Source organism: Globicephala melas, chromosome 11 (assembly GCF_963455315.2).
Source record: "Globicephala melas chromosome 11, mGloMel1.2, whole genome shotgun sequence".
Classification (NCBI taxonomy): Eukaryota; Metazoa; Chordata; class Mammalia; order Artiodactyla; family Delphinidae; genus Globicephala; species Globicephala melas.
In genome coordinates, this window is record NC_083324.2 from 69,840,590 (window position 1) to 69,853,825 (window position 13,236).

At 48.1% G+C, this 13,236-nt stretch overlaps 1 protein-coding gene across 3 annotated transcripts in view; it reads left to right on the forward strand.

Annotated features, from left to right (window-relative positions):
* Window positions 1-13,236, forward strand: part of LOC115860714 (adenylate cyclase type 10-like) — a 119,852-nt gene that overhangs the window by 103,118 nt on the left and 3,498 nt on the right. Inside the window, exon 38 of one of the 3 annotated variants that reach the window (XR_009565938.1) lies at window positions 4,891-5,469. The exons of the other annotated variants lie outside the window; for them this stretch is intronic. The gene's annotated coding sequence lies outside the window, so the exon portion shown is untranslated. Of the gene's footprint in view, window positions 1-4,890; window positions 5,470-13,236 lie in introns of those variants that run through there. 3 annotated transcript variants of the gene reach the window in all.

Genomic DNA, 13,236 nt, shown 5'->3' on the forward strand with positions numbered 1-13,236 from the left:
GGGGTTGGCTGAGCCCCTGGAATTCAGCAAAGATGCCATTTTCCTCTCTTACTCCTCTGGTGTGCAAGAAGCAAAACAGAGGGGAACCATGGGGAGAGTGACAGCCTCACCATCGCCTCCTCACTAGAGCCCGACCTCCTTCCTCCCCTGGGAAGGTCCACCCAACTGAGGTGACGCAAGTCCACCCCTGCCTTGCTGCACCCTTCCCATCCCTCACTCTCAGCACATGGACTGGGAATCAAAGGGCTTGGTGTCCAAACCAGGGGCCCAGAGACCTGGAAACCATACCTGGTGACATCTGTCACATTTGTTGGGGGGGTGACTTTGAGGCCAGGAGAGGAGACGCTGGTAGCTGACGTGGGGTCACAGTCCTGGGGCTGGGATGGAGTTTGCTTCAGTACTTGGTGGTGATAGGAGGAAGGGTGGGAATCTGAGCAAAGTTCTGGGTAGGATTCTCACCTGAGGCAGGGGTACCCAAAGGATCTGTAAGAAGGCACATTGGGTGGTTGGACAAATGGATGGATGAGTGGTAGGGTAAATGGAATGGGATTAGTATTAGTGCCTTTTTTTTTTTTTTTTGACTGCTCATGAATTTTATTTTATTTTTCTATACAGCAGGTTCTTATTAGTTATCCATTTTATACATATTAGTGTATACGTGTCAATCCCAATCTCCCAATTCATCACACCCCCACCCCCCGCTGCTTTCCCCCCTTGATGTCCATACGTTTGTTCTCTACATCTGTGTCTCAGTTTCTGCCCTGCAAACTGGTTCATCTGTACCATCTTTCTAGGTTCCACATATACGCGTTAATATACGATATTTGTTTTTCTCTTTCTGACTTACTTCACTCTGTATGACAGTCTCTAGATTCATCCACGTCTCTACAAATGACCCAATTTCGTTTCTTTTTATGGCTGAGTAATATTCCATTGTATATATGTGCCACATCTTCTTTATCCATTCATCTGTCAATGGACATTTAGGTTGGTTCCATGTCCTGACTGGTAAATAGTGCTGCAATGAACATTGTGGTACATGTCTCTTTTTGAATTATGGTTTTCTCAGGGTATATGCCCAGTAGTGAGATTGCTGGGTCCTATGGTAGTTCTATATTTAGTTTTTTAAGGAACCTCCATACTGTTCTCCATAGTGGCTGTATCAATTTACATTCCCACCAACAGTGCAGGAGGGTTCCTTCTTCGCCACACCCTTTCCAGCCTTCATTTTTGTAGATATTTTGATAATGGCCATTCTGACCAGCATGAGGTGATACCTCATTGTAGTTTTGATTTGCATTTCTCTAATAATTAGTGATGTTGAGCATCTTTTCATGTGCCTTTTGGCCATCTGTATGTCTTCCTTGGTGAAATGTCTATTTAGGTCTTCTGCCCATTTTTTAACTGGACTGTTTGTTCTTTTGATATTGAGCTCCATGGGCTGTTTGTATATTTTGGAAATAATCCTTTGTCTGTTGTTTCATTTGCAAATATTTTCTCACATTCTGAGGGTTGTCTTTTTGTCTTGTTTGTAGTTATCTTTGCTTTGCAAAAGCTTTTATGTTTCATTAGGTCTCATTTGTTTTTGGTTTTTTTTGTTTTTTTTGTTTGTTTGTTTTTTTGCGGTACGTGGGCCTCTCACTGTTGTGGCCTCTCCCGTTGCGCCGCACAGGTTCTGGACGCGCTGGCTCAGCGGCCATGGCTCACGGGCCCAGCCACTCCGCAGCATGTGGGATCTTCCCAGACCGGGGCACGAACCCGTGTCCCCTGCCTCGGCAGGCGGACTCCCAACCACTGCGCCACCAGGGAAGCCCCTCATTTGTTTATTTTTGAGCAGGGGAAGGAGGGGGGAATTCAGGATGTGAAGTTCATTCACTCCCTGTTCCATGCCTTCTCCTCCATCAGACCCTCTTCCTGGCCCAGGTCCCTTTTCATTCCTTGAAGTCTCTCCTTCCCACTGGAGTCTGTCATCTTCCTCAGCAGCAGGGTTGTCCGAGATAAAATATGGAGAGTTCTGAGCCATTTCCTGGGGCCTGGAGCTGGTGACTAACCTGGAACAATGACCTGGAACCACTTCTTTACCCCGGTTTTTGTTCTTATACTCACCTTCCTGGGAAGAGAACTGGTATTTCACAACTATCTGGCCCTGCACTGCCCACACCACCCAGGAGCCTAGGAAACAAGCCCTCAGCTCAGGCTAACTAGTGATTTCATGTGTCTTTACATCACAGGTTTATTTACCTCATAGGTGGTAGGAGTGCATAGTTGAGTAATTTGAGTTCAGATTGTTAGGAAAATCTACATTTTCCATTTCGAGAGGTTATGCAGGAGCTATGAAGATAAAAAGAGAGAGAAGATGGAATTTGAATTTTATGAAAATAAGGTAGTGAAAAAAGGAACCTTAGGAGAAAGAGTTACAAACAAACTTTCAACTTAGAGTTTCCAAAGCCTGGTCACCTGAGTATCTAACTCTGGAATTCCCAAACTTATCTTCACCTTAGAATCACCTGGGTGGTGTGAGAAGATGCCAATGCCCACACCAGACCCAGACCAATGAAATGATCCCAGTGGGGTGGGAACCAGGCATCAGTGTTTTTTGTTTTTCTTTTTGTTCTGTTTTGTTTTTTGTTTTTTTAAACATCTTTATTGGAGTATAATTGCTTTACAATGGTGTGTTAGTAGTTTCTGCTTTATAACAAAGTGAATCAGTTATACATATACATATATCCCCATATCCCCTCCCTCTTGCATCTCCCTCCCACCCTCCCTATCCCACCCCTCTAGGTGGTCACAAAGCACCGAGCTGATCTCCCTGTGCTATTCGGCTGCTTCCCACTAGCTATCTATTTTACCACTGATCTAATCTGATTTCCACAAAATCCTTGTGAAGCGGTTGTCACTATCCCCTTTCACGGTGAGGAAACTGAGGCACGAGGAGTCTCGTTGATTCTCTTAAGGTTTCCCAGTGAATTAGTGGCATCACCAGGGCCCAGGCCTCCGAGCTCAGAGCTCCTTCTGACGCCGGTACCTCCCCGGGCCGGACAGGGAGCTCAGCCAGGGCTGGTCTGCAGCAGAGCAGGGGAGCGCCAGGGAGCCTGGGGTGCGCTTGGCGTGATGGACGGGCTGCCCCGCCCCCTGCTGGCCAAAGCGCGCTACGACAGCCATCGTGTGTGTGTGTGTGTGTGTGTGTGTGTGTGTGTGTGTGTGTGTGTGTGTGTGTGTGTGTGTGTGTGTGTGTGTGTGTGTGTGTGTGTGAGTGTGTGTGTGTGTGTGTGTACAGCGCCGCAGCTTCCCACCGATCCCTCCTTTCCCTCCTCCCAGCAGGGTCCCAAGATCACCTTCTCCCCACACCCTACTCCCTGTGGCCCTCTGTCCTTCCGACTTGCTCTTTGCTGTGTGACAAGGGGTCCTCCCTCCACCACAGACAGTGAGCGCTTGGAAGGTGGAGTCACCATTTCTCTGAGCTGTGGTCTCCCCACCGGTGTCAATGGGGTGAGCATCCTTCATGCAGAGCCAAGGTCTCAGAGCCCCCATGGGTGCAGACTCTGCTGAATATCTGGGCCTTTGTTGGAAGCTCAGTGTGATCTCTGCGAATGGAGGCTGCAGAGAGAGAATGGCCCAAATCAGTCTCTGTCCCCAATCCTGAGGTCCATCTCCTCTTCACAGGTGCAGCTCCCCCAGGAGGAGCTGGGGGCAGGTGGCTCTGTGGGAACTGGGTTCTGGGAGGTGCCTGGGAAATGGGGCACTCAGGGTCACTGCCAGGAGTGGCATAGTCTGTGGCCCTGTTAGAGGAAACAGCCCAGGATGGCCCCCATACCCACTCTGTTGACCTAGGGAGTACCTGTAACTTCTTCCTCCAACCCCAAGATTCAGGACACAAGAGGAATCTGGGAGAAGCTGAGACCACAGCAGTCCCAGGAGGGCTGAGGAAAGGCAGCTCCACCTGCCGCTCCTCCCTCTTAGTAAGGCTGCAGGGACAGAGGGGACTCAATTTCCCTGTCTGTAAAATAGGAATATTACACTTTCTCTCCCATCAAGTCCGTGAGGTCCATAGCTCTGGCTAGACTTCCAGTGGCCTTCCCTTAGATGTTTTTTTTCTGGAGTCTTCCTGCCTGGGGCCCTCTGCTCTGGTCCCCCACAGAGGAGTGGGCTCAGAACCAGATCTTCTCAATACCTCTCCACCCACAAACACACACACACACACACACACACACACACACACACACACGATCAGACTGATTCAGGGCTCTTTCCACTCCTCCATGCTCCTTCTAAAGCTCACCATTAATTCTGTGACCTCCAGAGACCAGGTACAGGAGGTACAGCCCACACTGCAGGGAGGGAGTCCAGGTGGGTGACTCTTGCTGTCAACCAGGTGGAAGGAGATAAGACCTGGGCAACGCAGCAAGGATTCCAGAAACTGGGAAGACCGGAAAAAGGATTCTAGAAACTGAAAAAGATTTCCTTAAGGAAACTGAGTATTTGAAAGGAGTTTTGAAGTTTGACACAAATTGGGACAGACCTGAAGCTCTAACACAATTGATTCAAATTGCATATTTATCAAAGTTTTCCAATATTCTACGACAGAGGAACATACAAGTACTTGAAGGGGTTTTTTCTTTAATTAGATAATTTTATTTGGTTTTTATAAAATTTTTCCATCTTGACCATTGCAAGGGTTTAAACCATTTGCATGGGGAACCCTGAGCAGTCATTTAGAAAACCAAAATTGCCCGTGACTTTGACTCCAACAAGCACGTGAGTTCCTTGTCTGTGAAGCCACCAAGACAAGCCTGGCACAGGCAGAATAAGGGACTGTCACTCTGGCATGGTTAGCTTAACACCAGCTCAGGCTTTCACTCCTCACTCTTCCCTCTCTCTCTCTCTCAGGCTGCCATCTGCTGAGGGGCACTGTCCCCTCTGGTCCCAGATTGTGGACCTTGTGCCCCCCATGCCCCCGCTGTCATCTCCTCTCACTCAGGATACCTGGACAGCACAGGACGCACCTGAGGACTCGGGACAAGGCCAGGCTCAAGTCAGAGGCTCTTCAAGTTACTTGGAAAGATTCCCCAGGGCCTGGGGCAGGGCCTATAGGTTCTTTTTGGCTGATCTAATAATTAAATTGACAGAAGCCAGATCAACAAGAGAAAACAATCAAATTTGATTTCATACGTATGGGAACTCCAAAGACATGAGGTTCAAAGAAGCGACCAAAGCAGGCAGCTTTTATACCTTTTAGGCAAAGAAACAATTAGTTGTGAAGGTTTGACAAAACAAAGGGGTTTGGGCTTGAGGTTGCAAATAATGAAGAAGTAACAAAGTTTGTTTCTACAGCTTTCTCAGCCTTGAACTCCCTGTCTCTAGCAATAAGCGTGCTTCCTATCCTCCTGCTACAGGGAGGGTACCTTCACATGGGAGATTAATTCCCTGCTTTCAGGGAGACAAAGGCCAGTCAGAGTGTTCTTCTTGCACCAGCTGTCTCCCAAGTAACTTTCATTCCAAATGATCATACCAAAGTGGCATATTTTGGGGTGGCCTGCCCTGAACCCCATCACTACTGACCATGCCCTTCACCAGCCCCTCTTCTGGTCATCAAGGGCTCCAGTCTCCATGACACTTCCTGGTCTCAAGTTTGTCTAAAGCCCCTCTCTGCTGGCTATCTCCTGAGCACTGTGTTCTCACTGGTTCTCCTGTGCTTTTGTTCAATTTAAACCTTCTTCTTGGACTTTCAGACAAGCCTCTCACCTCGGCGGGGTGTCCTGCCCTGGGGCTGTCACCACCCACCCCTCCTGCACTGGCCTCCGGGAGCACAGACTCCTGGGTCCTCTGCAAATGCCCATTTTCCCCATCCCACCTCCTTTACCATTTAAAATATAACACAATATAACATGTAAAACATTATCTTCATTACACAGCGACATATGAAATTATGTACATAGAGATCCCTTTTTTCTTTTTTTGGCTGCGTTGGGTCTTCTTTGCCGCGCGCGGGCTTTCTCTAGTTGCAGCCAGCAGGGGCTACTCTTCGTTGCAGTGCACGGGCTTCTCATTGCAGTGGCTTCTCTTGTTGCAGAGCGTGGGCTCTAGGTGCGCGGGCTTCAGTCGTTGCAGCACGCTGGCTCTGTAGTTGTGGCTCACAGGCTCTAGAGCACAGACTCTAGAGCGCAGGCTCAGTAGTTGTGGTGCCTGGGCTTACTTGCTCCGTGGCATGTGGGATCTTCCTGGACCAGGGATCGAACCTATGTCCCCTGCATTGGCAGGTGGATCCTCAACCACTGCACCACCAGGGAAGTCCCCATGTACATAAAGATTCTTTCTTAAAAACAAGCACCACAGTAGTAAACAGATAAAGTTCCCTTCTCCACTCCTTCCCCAACACTAACCAAGCTCCTTCCCTCAAAAGGTACCCCCATTGTTTGATGAATGTGTAGCTTTCCAGACAATTTCTGAGTTTCTGCAGCTACAGGCTTGCATGAGCAAATAAATATAGAGTCTGAGTTGATTCTACTTTACAGATATGGGATTATACTATCCATGCCATTCTGCAACAACCATTAAATCCAACACGAGGTTTAGAGATGGAGCTATGTTCACATCTAAGGGGAACCCCATTCTTTTTGAACTGCTCCGTGGTACCAAATGGAAGAGGTGCACCACAGGTTATCTTATTACTGCCTCATGGGGCTACTGTGACTTTGTTAAATTAACAATTGTTAAGGATGCTGGAGAGTGAGTTAGTGTTCAACAAAAGGCCACAAGGGAAATTGAAATAGAGAAGTTATCACTCACAGGTGCCTCGAGGGGCCACACAGGGAGGTCAAGGCAGAGCACAGACCTTGGGGCCCAAGCCTTTATTAGGGTCTGTGGATGGAGTGCTTCGGGGCACCCAGGCTGAGCCCGAACCAAAATGAGTGGGGTTTTGGTAAAGGGAAGGCCCAGGGCTGCAGGGGAGGCTCTTGACCACAGGGCTATTAGGGAAGTCAGATGGGGAACTTAGGTTTGTTTGTGACTCTGTGGACTGCTTTCTAGGAGGGGCTGGCGTCAGTTTAAGGCCCCTACAGGCCTCCTGGCCAAACAACATGGGTGTCCAGGCAGCAAGACCACCAGGGAGTTTAGATAAACCCTCGACAGGGGCTCACAATTACTAAAAGCAATGTGTGATGAACATCTTTGTCCAGGTCCTTCTCTCTCTGTGTGTGTGTGTGTGTGTGTGTGTGTGTGTGTGTGTATTTCTCAGGGATGAAGACCCAGAAGTAGAATGGGCAAGCCAAAGAATATGCACATTAAACTTCATAGATCCTTCCTATTCACCTTCAAAAATGCTGAACAACTTATATGCCACTATAAACATAGATAATAGGTTCTTCCCCACACCCTCGCCGACACTGGGTGTGAGAATCTTTTTTTTTTTTTTTTTTTTTTGCGGTACTCGGGCCTCTCACTGTTGGGGCCTCTCCCATTGCGGAGCACAGGCTCCGGACGCGCAGGCTCAGCGGCCATGGCTTACGGGCCCAGCCGCTCCGCGGCACGTGGGATCTTCCCGGACTGGGGCACGAACCCGTGTCCCCTGCATCAGCAGGCGGACTCTCAACCACTGCGCCACCAGGGAAGCCCCATAACCATTATTTTTTTTTAGATTCCGTATATATGTGTTAGCATATGGTATTTGTTTTTCTCTTTCTGACTTACTTCACTCGTATGACAGACTCTAGGTCCTTCCACCTCACTACAAATAACTCAATTCCGTTTCTTTTTATGGCTGAGTAATATTCCATTGTATATATGTGCCACATCTGCTTTATCCACTCATCTGCTGATGGACACTTAGTTGCTTCCATGTCCTGGTTATTGTAAATAGAGCTGCAATGAACATTTTGATACATGACTCTTTTTGAATTATTGTTTTCTCAGGGTATATGCCCAGTAGTGGGATTGCTGGGTCATATGGTAGTTCTATTTGTAGTTTTTTAAGGAACCTCCCTACTGTTCTCCATAGTGGCTGTATCAATTTACATTCGCACCAACAGTGCAAGAGGGTTCCCTTTTCTCCACACCCTCTCCAGCATTTATTGTTTGTAGATCTTTTGATGATGGCCATTCTGACTGGTGTGAGGTGATACCTCATTGTGATTTTGATTTGCATTTCTCTAATGATTAGTGATGTTGAGCATTCTTTCATGTGTTTGTTGGCAATCTGTATATCTTCACAAAGGCCTTTTTAAATGTTATGCTCCCTCGTGCCTTTCAGTCCAAGCTGGCAGTGTTCTGTGAAGGTTATTCTCCTAAAAAAAAAAAAAAAAGTGTGGGTCGCCTGTGTATCTTACTGGGATTCACTCAATTAGACAAAAGCCACCCCCACAAATCTCTTCAAGATAAGACCTCTTCTGTACCTTGGGCTTCTGCTGCTGAGGAATAGTGCTTTTCTTTCTTTTTTTAATTGAAGTATAGTTGATGAACAATATTATATAAGTTACAGGTGTACAATATAGTGATTCACAATATTTAAAGGTTATACTCCATTTATAGTTATTGTAAAATATTGGCTATATTCCCTATGTTGGGCAATATCCTTGTAGCTTATTTTGTACAGAATAATTTGTACCTCTTACTCCCCTACCCCTATGTTGCCCCTCCTCCCTTCCCTCTTCCCTCTGGTAAACACTAGTTTGTTCTCTATATCTGTGACTTTGCTTTTTTGTCATATTCACTAGTTTGTTGTGTTTTTCAGATTCCACATATAAGTGATGTTATACAGTATTTGTCTTTCTCTGTCTGACTTATTTCACTTAGCCTAATGCCCTCCAAGTCCATCCATGTTGCAAATGGTAAAATTCATTCTTTTTTATGGCTGAGTAGTATCCCATTGTATGTATGTGTATATATATATGTATATATCTGTCCATTTGTTGATGGACACTTAGGTTGCTTCCATATCTTGGCAATTCTAAATACTGCTGCTATGAACATTGGGGTGCATGTATCTTTCTGAATTAGTGTTTTTGTTTTTTTCAGATATATACCCAGGAGTGGAATTGCTGGGTCATAGGGCAGTTTTATTTTTAGTTTTTTAGAAACCTCCATACTGTCTTTAAGCTTCTTAGAAGACCTCATGTTTGATTGAAAGAATCTGTGAGGCACATGCCCTTAAACTCATTAAGGGCCTTCGGTCTGAGGCACTACCTTTGATCTTTCTGAGGTCTTCACAAAAGATTTTACAATCATACCCTTGGTTTCATCTTTAGACCATATTTTCCCGAGAGTGCTCTGGATTTGATTTTAGCAACATTTACTGTCTGGAGAGGCTGAGAATTTTCGAAGCCATCAAGTCCCAGCTCCCTTCACATTTAATAGCCCTGCCTGCAGTTTCTCTCTCTCCTCTCACATTTCATAATAAGCCACAAAGAAAAACGGGGCAGCACCCTCATCACTTTGCCTGGAGATCTCAGCTATACCACCCAGTTCATCAGGTACATTTTCCACTTTCCACATTACTGCAGGTGGCGGTGCTGCCAAACTTTTTGCCACCACGTGACAGGGACCCCTTTCCTCCTCACCTACTGGCTAAGTGAACCTGGTCTACGTTCTTACGGTCTCTACCTCCAATCTCCTCATTGCTTAAAAACAGAACTGAAAATAGCCACATTGCCAAGCTACTTGGATTACTAAGTAGGATCATCTATTCATGAAGCATCAGAACAAACGCGGAGCTTTAGAGAGAGTGAGGTATAGCTTAGAGAGGACTGGCCTGTGACACAGCAGAGACAAAAGAGCTGATCTCAGCTGGAGGGACAGGTAATGTGTGGGCAGACGGTGAACTTGCAGACCTACAGGAAGTCAGCTCCTCTTCTCTGTGGATAGCAGAGGGGACATAGGAAAGAATCAGGGTGAGAAACTCACCAACCTGGGCCCAGAGCACAAGCATCCTCACCGATACCCCCTTTCTGGTCAGCAGCAGCCAGGGGCAGCCTTCCTCCTCACCAGGAGGCTGGGGCCACCAACCTGATATACGATTGGATGGGGACGGGGTTGCCTCTGCGTCTGTGTGCCATTCTGCAGCAGCCCGTGACCCCCTCCTGGCTTCCTGTTCTGACTGCAGGGGGAGCCGCAATGGAAAATCCTGATGGAACTCAGGAGTCTCGGACGCCAATAAAGCCACCTGCCACTTTCAGCAGGTCACTGACCTTATCTGGACCTGTTTCCTCACCTGTAGGGAGATGCATATTACCTCCACACTGTTGTGAGGATTAAGATAAACGGTGCAAATGAACAAGCCTTGTAGATTATAAAATTACGTGAATATATATTTTTTCCTACATTTCCTTCAAGCTCTAAAACTCTGCCCTGTATGCCCACCTTTGATCTCTAGGGGGCCACCTTCTCCACTTTGCCCTCTGTTTTTCCATCATCACCCTTTCAGATCCTCAGTTCTCTTGTGGGCCAACCGGAAGCCTGGGAGCCCCTTGGGTGCTGTTGGAAGCGGGGAAGGGCTCTGCACATAAGCCCAGTGAGTGGAGGGGTCCAGGGTAAACAAGGCTTGGAACCAAGACCCGGGTTAGTTTCTCCCTGTGTGGGCTTGGGTAGGTCACTGCCCCTCTCTGAACCTCTGTTTCTTTCTCTAGAAAATGGAGGGGATGAGGATGAGTCAGAATAGCCATGACTTCACATGAGCTCTGTTAAAACAAGACAACAGACCCAAAATGGAGTCACTTATGCCAAGCCCCACGTCACCAAACCAAAACTTAATCTACGGTTTCAGCTCTCCCAGAAATGAAATCTTAAGCCAGTCCATCAGGAATCACCTGATCACCCCTAGTTAAGCTATCTGCCTGATAGACCCCTGCCATCCCCTAAAGGAAAGCAACTTTGCAATAACCAACCTGCTTTTTTGCCAGTATAACTTCTTTGTTTCCACTCCCGTATAAAAATCTTTCATTTTATGAAAAGCTCAGAGCTCTTCTTTATCTGCTAGATTGGATGCTGCCCAATTCAAATTTGTTTTTGTTCAAATAAACTCTTAAACATTGTAATATGTCTTTTTCTTTTAACAGTTTCCTGTTGGCACCCAGGAAAGTGCCAAAGCCCCCATTCCATTGATACTCACCTCTAAGAGTCTGGCAATATGCTGGTGTCCTTGGGCTCCCAGGTTTGGGGTCTTTTCCTCAGAAACCCCAGTCTTTCACTTCCTCCTTCCAGTTCTCTGCCTTCTTTCTGGGCTCCTCTGGGGACCAGGTTCTGCTCCAGGTCCCAGGCAGGGGAATCTGGAGAAGCCAGAGGTCTCAGGCAGATGGGTTCCTGCTCAAAGTTAAAGTGCTGAATTTACTGGGGAAATCTGAATATGGACTAGTGAACGCAGGCTATTAAGAAATGATTTTTAATTGCATTGGCTGTGATAATATTAATTTCCTATGTAGCAAGAAGCTCTTTTTTTAGAGATGCCTACTGAATTATTTAAAGGTGAAATGTCAGGATATCTGCAATTTATTTTTAAATACTTCCTCATAAAAAATACAGTGAGTTAAAAATAAAGAAACAGAGTGGCATATCTGGGCCCTGAGCTCCGATGACAGTGCCAACGGCAGGCACATCGTGCTCCTCTCTGGAAATAAGACAAATGGTCCCCCCTTCCTGTGGGGAGGTTACAAAAAGGCACCTCTCTGGGCCTGCTGATTAGAAAACTGCATCCCCTTCTTAGGGGGTTACTCAGGCAGCACCTCGTGGGGTTCCAGCCTCATCTGTGCCCCCTGGACAGGCCCGATGACTGGCACAGCTGGGGAGTCCCACCTGGTATCAACAGATGATGACAGTAAATGCTGCCACCATCACAGCCACAGTCCTAGCAACGTGCCCCGTTTCAGTGAAGCCCTGAACTCGGCACTGGTCGGCTGCTGTCTGCAATGGCCACACCTCGGATTGCACCTACCTCACTAGGTTTTTTGGTTTTTTGCTCTTTTCTTTGTAAATTACATATAAACACCAATGTTTTCCTGATTCTAAAAATCCTCAGATTCGTTAAAGGAAAGTAGGTTAGATTCTTTCGTCTACTTATTTTTTCAAGCAGCATTTCACCAACCTCATGTCCTCTGGCGGGGTAGCTGAGGTTCAGTGGTACCCCCAGCACCCAGGCTGCCTCTCCCCAGCCTTCCTCCTGAGCCAGCCCCAGCCCCCCTGGGGACCCCTGCTCAGCACGCCCCCCCTCCTTTGCTCCCAGCTCTTTTCTTTTCTCCCCTCCAGTACCCACAAAACCTCCCAGGGTGGAAACACATCACTGACCCCCCAGTTAGACCTGAGCGTGAGGCCTCTGAGGTCCAAGTGGCTTAGAACAGTGGTCAGGATCCAAATGACGCTCTGACCTTGTCAACTGTCTTTAGCCCAACTTTTGGGGGGTGGGGGGGATAAAACCAGAACCCAGGAAATGAGAGACACCGTGTAGAAAGTGCCGGGGGCGGGGGAGAGTGGACAGCCTTGAGATGACCACAGTGTCCTCCGGGGACTTCTCAACTCCTCCCCTGCCTGCCCACCCCACCCCTGCCCCACCTGAATGGGGGGAGGGGTAGCTAGGCAAGGAGAGCCAAGAGCACAACAGTTTCCTGTGGCTGCCATGGGGTGGTAGGGCGGGCAGAGCTGAGGTCTCTAAGGGCCCAGAGATGTTCTGTGCACCTGGGGGACAGGGGCTTCTCCTGGCTCTGTTTCCTTTCTCTCCTGGGCCCTTAGAGCCCATCACCCCAGGCCTTCCACTTTCTTAAGGAGGCCTTTATCCTTCTCAATTCTTTCTTCTCAAAGGTGCTGGGGGAGCCCTGATGAATCAGGCCCCTTCCCCAGGGACCACATCATTCCTCAGACCCTCCAACCCCACCCAAGGGCTCAAGGCAGGGGGCGGATTGGCTGGGAGGACCCCTTCTGCTACCACCACCTCCACCTGGCCTGCACGTGCCCTTGACCTCAGATGAGGGGTTGAGGGGGAGGGTGGGAGAGATGGTAGGAGATGGAAGGGGTGGGCCAGAGAGACGAGGCCCTGCGGCCGGCGGGCCAGCCAGGAGGCGTGTTTCAGTGTGGCACATGGGACGCCACTCCCCTCCCCCAGTCTGAGGGCCCTCTGGACCTGAGGCCATGTAGCTATCCCAGGCTCCTGGGGAGAGACACCCAAGCCCGAGGGAATGGGAAGGGTTTCTCTGGGCAGGGCCATGCCTACCCCCAGAAGAAGGGCTGTTGAACTTAAAGAAAAACACACAACATAAG